This window comes from Mastomys coucha, unplaced genomic scaffold, assembly GCF_008632895.1.
Source record: "Mastomys coucha isolate ucsf_1 unplaced genomic scaffold, UCSF_Mcou_1 pScaffold23, whole genome shotgun sequence".
In the NCBI taxonomy this organism is placed as follows: domain Eukaryota; kingdom Metazoa; phylum Chordata; class Mammalia; order Rodentia; family Muridae; genus Mastomys; species Mastomys coucha.
The window spans coordinates 35,666,789-35,675,668 of NW_022196906.1; the positions used below are offsets into that span (position 1 = coordinate 35,666,789).

The 8,880-nt window shown below is 40.2% G+C and overlaps 1 long non-coding RNA gene across 1 annotated transcript in view; it reads right to left on the minus strand.

The window, feature by feature from the left end:
- The window catches only part of LOC116073161, an 84,866-nt gene that overhangs the window by 56,979 nt on the left and 19,007 nt on the right, over nt 1-8,880 (minus strand). The window contains exon 2 of the long non-coding RNA XR_004111699.1: nt 1,239-1,328. This is a non-coding gene — a long non-coding RNA (uncharacterized LOC116073161). The remainder of the gene's footprint in view (nt 1-1,238; nt 1,329-8,880) is intronic.

Consider the following 8,880-nt stretch of genomic DNA (forward strand, 5'->3'; position numbering starts at 1 on the left):
CATTTCTTTTAACTCATTCATCAGGAGCCCCTTATTGCTCCAAAGACTAATGACAAGGACTGGGCAGCAGTGTAAGGAGAGATAAGCCTTCAGATATTTGAGGAAAAGACATTATGACTTATAATTGTCAGCAACATTGCACCCAAGAGACACTTTCAAGGATTATAGTTGTGTAATTTTGAAGGATTCAGCAACTGTCTTTTTTGCTGTGTGTGTGTGTGTATGTGTGTGTGTTAAGTTACCTGTTTGTTTATATATCTATTTGAACAAACAAATGAAATCTCCCATGTAGAAAGAACAGCTCTGTCTTTCCAAGTTTAATGGTAGGTATGGTAGTCTGGTTTCACATCATTTCAATATGCCATACTTTCTCTGAAGCTCAGGCACCAAACTACTAAAGGAGGTTGAAATATTTACTCAGCTCATTGCCAAGGGAGCAATTCCTGAGAGTCCTAAGACTTTTCTGAAGCAGCAGAAATCATACTGACTCACATCATCACTGTCATTATATCATCTTCCTCTGCTTGTCAATGTGTGAGCACACAGTGTCCCCTTACACTTTCTTATTTAATCCATCTGGTGAGTCAGATTGGACCAAGCTCATTTTATGTGAGGATCTAGAAACTCAAAGAGGTCACACTCTAAAAGCCAGAATCTATGCTAACTCCCAAGCCTTCTGATTTCTAGGGCAGACTTGTTCCATTACATCATGCTGTGTGTGGTCAGGGGTATATAACCCTGTACATAGGCAAGCAATGAGATATAGTGGTTAGGAACAATAATTATGAGAGTTCTCTTAGGGTTTCATTACTATGAAGAGACACCATGACCAAGGAACTTTTATAAAGGACAACATTTAATTGGGACTGGTGTAGTTTCAGAGGCTCAGTCCATTATCATCATGGCAGAAAGCATGGCAGCATCAAGACAGACATGGTTCTTGAGAAGGAACTGAGAGTTCTATATCTTGATCCAAAGGTAGTCAGGAGACTGTATTCCTAAAGCAACCAGGAGGAGGCTCTGAAATTCCACACTGGGTGGAGCTTGAGCATAAAGACCTCTAAGCACACTCCAATAGTAACATACTTTCTCCAACAAGGCCACACCTCCTAATAGTGTCACTCCACATGGACCAAGCACTCTAACATATGAGTATATGGGGGGCAAACCTATTCAAACCACCACAGGGAAAACAAAATTACTCAAACTAACAAACAACCTCAAGGTTCACATCTTACCTGTATTTGACTTGCTGGGTCTTGGACAAGTTTTTAGTTGAAGTCCATTTTTCTCACTTATAAATGGAGCTTGAAAGTCTGCCCATGATGCTGAAAGTAAAACAAAGCAAGACCCATGGAGCACTCAAGGTCTGTGTGATGCTTGACACAAGGAGTAGTGTTAATAAGTGAGGGTCCTTCTCTTAAAAAGAGAGGATAGAAAGTCTTCTTCAATGACATGAAAAGTTCTGAAGATCAAAACAATTTAAGTAACTTATTGGAAAGTCCAGCCAAAATGGACCTGAGGCTAACTCTGCATTTTTTAACATTTAAAACATTTGTCACATTCTGTGTATGGGACTCAGCATGAATGCTCATATGTTTTCTTTTAGAGAACTATTACTGATGTTTTGACTCTCAGCTTCCACCAGGTAACATGATATTCAATGTATGTAACTGGAATGATATTCAATGTATGTAATTCACAACCAAGCTAACCAGATTGCTCAATGGGTAAACAAACCTACATCAGGCTTTACCACCTGAAGTCAATCCCCAAATGGTAGAAGGAGAGAACAGAATCCTGAAAGTTGTCCTCTGACCTCATATATGCTGTGGCATCTAAATATGTACACACACACACACACACACACACACACACACACACACAATACATATACAAACAAATATATGTGAAAAGAGAACATTCTGGGACAGAGCTGTCCATGAGGATATGGACCAGTGGCTATGTATTCTTACACAGTATGATTCATAGTATCAGTAAAGGAAATCACCAGAACTTCTTAGAGACACCTTCTTTAGGTATCCACATCCCTCATCCTGCTATAGCTATCTTATTGAGCCAAATACTGTAAAGATATGAAGTCCTAGAGTTGGAGATAAGGAAACAATTGAGCAGAGGGCTGGCTATACGGGTCATGGTTAGCTTTTGTTAGCAACTTTATAAGACTGAGAACACTAGGGAATTAATGAGGCAGACTTTCACTATGTTTGCAGAGACTTCTCTAGAAAATGTAACCTGAGTGGATAAGATCAGTGTTGAAAATAGGTATCACCCTACTATAGGTTGGGCTAAGTAAATGGAAGGAAGAGAACATGAGCATTGGCAGTCCCCTCTCTCTGTTTACCAATCTGCCCAGACCTGACCATATTCCTACCCTATGGCTGGGATCCTGTCTGCTGCTGTGCCTTCCCCACTATAACAAACTCCATGAGCCAAAATTCACCCTTCTATTCGCTTGGGTTCCTTTATGGGACCCCAGACATCAGACTACTTATTGTTTTCTCTTGCTCTTTGACCATGATGATTAGATTTAATTGTCAGCTTTGAAACTAATTGATATGGGAAGACCCAGACCACTGTGGGGCAGTGTCATTCTCTGGGCTGGGGGTCCTCAACTACATAAGAGAGGAGAAACCAAGTTGAGCAAAAGTAAGATGTGATGTGACAAGTAGCTGCCTTGAGCTCCTGCCTTGTAGATTGTAACCTGGATTTTGGAGGAAAGTAAATCTTTTTTCCTTTAAGTTGCTTTTGTGTCAGAGTATTCTATCATTGGAACATAAAAATACATTGTCACCTGTAGCAGGATTTTCCCTGTCCAATTAATTTAAGTATTAATACAACAAGAAGCCTGTGATTGGACAGGGAAAAGGGAGGCAGAGCTAAGGAGTTGGAGAAAGGGGGAGTGACAGAGAAGAGGAGGAAAATGGAGGACGAACAGGACAATTCAGATTCCACATGGCTTTAACTAGCCACAGGTAGCTATAGTATCATATAGGGATAGAATAATTGGGATAACTTGTCTAATCTAGGTGAACAGCTTATATCACTATCAATTGGCTCTGAAATTAGTGTGGGCATCTTGTGAATTGAAAATTTTTTGATCTATAAATCTGACTGTTTAATTATAAGCTTCTAGAGTTTTGATTTTACAGGGTTACTGGGAATTGTGACAGCTAACCGAGAGGTGGGCAGTCATTGCTTGGGGCTGACATGGCAACGACCCACCAAGGGAACTTGGCAAGTTGTTTGCAGATATCTCTGAAACTCTGGGCCAGAGAGTCTGCCGAGATGAGAACACCCTGCTGGTGCCATTTGGCCCTTCAGTGCCTGGCATAGTGCTGGAACTTGCCATTCTTTTTTAATATTTTCGGCAACGGTCAACTACCTGACCCCTGTAGTCATCTACAGCCATCAACCATGCCACAGTTCCTCTTTGCAGTCTTTTACTGAATGTTGTCCATGGAATTACAATGCCTTTAGGTGTATGCACACACACACACACACACACACACACACACACACACAGAGAGAGAGAGAGAGAGAGAGAGAGAGAGAGAGAGAGAGAGAGAAAACAAGAGAGAGAGAGAGGTACATACCAAGACAAAGAGAGACATTGCAGTCATAATCGTGAGACATAATCTGTGAGACAAGGGAAACTGAGAGTGTGCACCCAGCCACACTGGGTTACGCTAAAGGCTGCAGTAGCATTTGGAAAGGCCATGCTTGAGTTTAAGGAATGAAATGAAGTGTATGATTCCATAGATATCCCACCCCCCAATGTGAATCTCCTTATAGATCATCAGCCCCTTAGGCCTCAGGCAGCTTTTAGGAGGAAGAACACAACCCAGACCTGAAGAAGGGATGACTCTCCAGTCACAAAATTAGGCCAAGAAATCAATGTACTACTTGTAAGCTAAGAGGAATATACCTTTGAAATCTCTTCCCTGACAAAAACACTAAGAGATTTAAAAACAGCTATTTAGAAAAAAAATGACTGTACAGGCATTGAAAAACAAAACAAAACAACACACACACGCACACACACACACATACACACACACAAAACAAAAAATAAACAAGTGTTCTACTAATGGGCTTGAAGAAGGCTATGTTCTGCCCCACAGACATTACCATTTGGTTTTTATTAGCAGATTATGTCTCTTCTAAAATATATAACACCCCTCTTGCCAAGGAATAAAGGAGCCTCAAGGCTCAACAGTCTGGGAGAGTTTGTAATAGAACTTGGAGTTTGGAGTTACCAACCTGTGATAAAACTCTGCCCAGCTCAAGTTCTCCTTTCCCCACCTATTCTAGTTCCTTTTCTGTTGCTGTGATAAAACAGAAAAATGACTTATGGTAGAGTTTATCTTTGCTTCCTGTGCCAGAAGGCTGAGTCCATCACTGTGGGAGCCATGGCATTAAGTAATAGGCATGGCAGAAGAAACAGGAAGCTTAGTGATCACATCTTTTATTTAAAACATAAAGCAAGAAAGCAAATGGGAAGTAGGATGAGGCTTTTAATCTCAAAGCCCACCCCCAGTGGCATACTTCCTCCAGCTAAGTTTATACTTCTTAAACATTCCCAAGTATTGCCACAAATACTGGAGATCAAGTGTTCAAATATCCAGGCCTTTATGGGAAATTTATCATTCAAGTCATCACACCATCTTTTAAAATAAATAAAATAAAATAGGCACAATGAATATGACCCTTGCATAGCTGGCACATGCTCTAAATGAGATAAATGATAGAAATTGCTTGCACATAGGATACAAAAGGAAAGCTGGCAGCTTTCTTCCATCTACAAAGTCTGAAACCAGGATGGATTTGTTTTCTCTGTAATTACTTCAATAGGATGGATGAAGTAGACTTTATGGTATCATGGGGGACATAGGTACAAAAAGTAGGAAAACATTTTGTTCTATAAGAATGCAGTGATGTTCCAAGGGCAAAAGTCAGCACCTCTCTTCTCTAAGGAAGTGTCCATGAAGAAGGGAGAGAAACAAGTTCTGTGTTCATCTAGCTGCTGTACTTACACGTGCTTCCAGGAACAGATCACACAGTCGCTGAGCCCATAGCCAAAAATGAATGCCAGCTCAGAGGAACATGCTGAGAAATGCTACAGGACAGTTTGCTAACCTTTATATGCTCATAGAGGAACGTCCAAAGATCCACATGATAGCAAAGGAGTTAAAGCATAAAAAAAATTACTTTTCTTCACTACTCTATTTCTCTGCAATAAATTATTACCAATCCAGAGGATTGGAACTGAAAATGCTTTAGCGTTTCATAGATCCTGTGGTTCTGAAATCAAGGAGCAGCTTAGTTGACTCAGACTTGGGGTGTCTTTGGGGATTAAAGTCAAGTTGTTGGCTGGGCTTGCAGTTATCTACAAACTCCCTTGGGAAGCAGTCCACTCCCAAGCTCGGCCACACAATGGCTAGAAAGCTTCACCATACTTCCTTGTTGTCTTCCTAGATGTCTTCACACCATAGCCACTGGCTGCCATCACCTTAGGGTGGCTCATGACATCACAGGTGGCTCCTTTCAGAGCAAGTTAATCAAAAGGGAAAGGAAAAGAATTCTTCCCACACAGATCAATAGTCTTTTTACAATATATATTTGCAAACAACATCAGTCATCCCCTCTGCTCACCTCACCAGAAGTGAGTCATTAAAAACAGGCCTACAGTCAAGAATTACCTGCCACCTCCTGAGAGAAAGAGAAGCTAAGAAAATACTGATGAGTCTTTAAACCAAACACATTTAAGAATCCAGTTATAGAGACAGGAGCCTCTCATTGTTGTGCTAGGGAAGTTCTTAGATGAAAAAGACATTATCGAATCTGAAGAGACTGGTGTCTACTCAGAGTAAGAAAAGTGAGATCTGTTCTCAAGCTGTCTAAAAGACACTGTTGGGTTTGAAGACTGTATTATCCTCTTCTTCTGGGCCCTGAGCTACATTTCCCAACCTTTATATGGACCTGTGAGATTCAGTTTACAACCAATTAAGCATGATCTGAAGACACAGCCAACCTATTATGGTTAGTTTTAATTGTCAACTTGACACAATCTAGAACCTTCTGGGATTGCCTAGATCAGGATGACTGGTGGGCGAGTCTGTGGAAGATTGTGCTGGTTATGATCATTGCTATAGGGAGATTCAGCCTCAGTGTAGGTTGTACTAGTCCTAGGGTTGTGGATTGAGTAAGAGTAGAGATCAAGAGCTGAACAGTAGTTGAACATGCATTCTTTCTCTCTGATCTTGACTTTAGATGTGACTATTTGCTTTAAGTTATATTAGATATTAACTTGGAGATGTAAGCTATGTATACCCTTTCTCCCCAAAGTGCCTTTTTCCAGGAAATTTTTAACATAATAAACATAGTAGACAAGCCCCAGAAGTCTTCTACTATACTCCCAGTACTCAGGAGACAGAGGTAAGTTCACCAAGAATTCAAGGTTAACCTTGGCTACACAATGAGTTTGAGACCCTGTCTCAGAAACTGAAGAATAGTAGAAGACTTTCTACTAAGACTTATTCTAAGTCTTCCATATTATTACTTTTTGCTGATGAATGACACTAATTGAAGAAGAATTCAGGAACTAGAAATGGTGGAGCCATAAAGAAAAGGAGTAAGTCTCACAATGAATAACTGGAAATATGCCAGAGCAACAGCAGCTAATGTGAATCAACACAAGCAAAACAACTGTGGTTGAAATCAATAGGGACTTGGGTATAGTTGTTATAGCAACTAATCTGATTTCTTCCAACCAAGTCACTATCTTTTATAGAAGTTGGTGTTAGCACCTCATCACTATAAAGGAAGACTCTGGGATCTTGACAACCACCTTCTGGAACACACCCAATGACCTAAAAACCTCCTTAAGAGCTTTCCTTCTTTTTCTAATATGCTACCATGGGGAACAAGCCTCTAGCACAAGAGCCTTTGGGAGAATTTCAACACCTAACATAGAAGAATATGCTCTAGATTAACAAATGTTAAGCCTATAGGCTGTCCCAAGCATCAACAAGTAAGCATTTATTCATCTGAAGACATCAAAGAAATTTAAGAAAGAAACTTGGAAAGCTATCTAGAAGCTGTGCCCTATGACTGGTGAGTTTCTGGTGTTACTCTTGTTCAAAGATCGTTCTCTAGTGAGTAAGCCTTTACAGTGATTATGATATGGAATCCATTTCAGTATAAGATTATTAATCAATTAAATATACAATCTGTTTCCTTCAGGGTAAAATCAATCAGTAAGCCCCATTGATAACGGTGTGATTTTTGAGTCAGGCAGACCTGTGGTTATTTTGTACTTACAACGTACATCACTTTGTTTTTTATTCAACTTCTTTGAGTTGAAGTTTTCTAACCTACAAAGCTACTGCAATGATAATAGTAATGACATCATTTACCTAAGATTGAAAGTGGGTTAACTGAGAAACTATATATATATTCTATATACATATACATGCAATTTAAGAATTGTTTCATTGTTGTAGTTCTCATTATTTTGAGGAGAGAATTTCCCATTCTTTGAGTCTTCACGTTGATTCATCACCGTCATCATTTGTGTGCATGTGTATGTTCCTGTGTGTGAATATGAATATAGGTACATATTTACTGTGTATGTGTATCTGTGTAGGCCAGAGGACAACTTTTGGCAATACATTTTCTCCTTCTACCACATGTTTTCCTGGAATCAAATCTGGGTCATTAGGCTCAGGAGCAAGTATTGTTGCCTGCTGAGCCATCTCGCTGGTTCATGAAGACCTTCTACTAAGGTTCATTGCAGCAGTCTCCTACAGAGCTTGTGGGAAGAGTTCACTGTGCTAGGAAAACTTTATAGGGAACCTCAGGAAACAATCACCAAAAGCACATGTGCTATGGTACAAAAATCTGACCTCCAGCATAAACTAAGAAGAGAAGAGCTACATAGACATTTCTGTCACACAGCCTGTCCTCTGTAGATGGCTGCTTTCCTGAAGAATGAACTCCAGTAACATATACAAAAAGTGGAAGTAATGGCCAGAATCTTGGGACTGTTGACTTGACTGCCCAGCTGGGGTCCCAAAGAGCTAATGTAAGTACAACATATTCACATACATAGGTGACGGAGAGCTCAGGCTGTACCACACTGACACCATCCTGCTCAGACAAAATGCTTTGTTCTAATTCTGGCACAGGGATAAGTCAAGGGGGGACCTCAGATGTGTTGGACCTTTTATCTACTCAAGAGCTCAGTTTAATAGGCCAGCCACTGATGAGCAATCTGTTAAGATCTAGAGACCAGGTATGGCTTGAGTTGAGAACCAATTCTGAGGTAAGATTAGAAGGGAAAATGAGACAGAGGATAGCTCTATTGTCTGTTGCTTGAGACATCTGAGATGGTTGGAATGATGAAGTAGGAAAGAGACACTGAGAGATGCTCCATCATAACAAAAGTCAAGTTAGCAAATGTCTATCAAAGAAGATGGCCTTCATTCACTCTGTCAGGTGGCAGACTGCCTTGGGTTTAAAGAAAGGCATCATCAATATCTGATGTGGATACAGCAAGCTGAGAAAGATGGATATAGGGGTGTTCCTCTTTCTCCACAACCTCTCCAGCACTTACAGTCACCTGAGTTTTTGATCTTAGCCATTCTGACTAGTGTGAGGTGGAATCTCAGGGTTATTTTGATTTGCATTTCCCTGATGACTAAGGATGTTGAACATTTCTTTAGGTGTTTCGCAGCCATTCAGTCGGTATACATCAGTTGAGAATTCTTTGTTTAGCTCTGTACCCCAGTTTTTAATAGAGTTATTTGGCTCTCTGGAGTCTAACTTCTTGAGTTCTTTGTATATATTGGATATTAG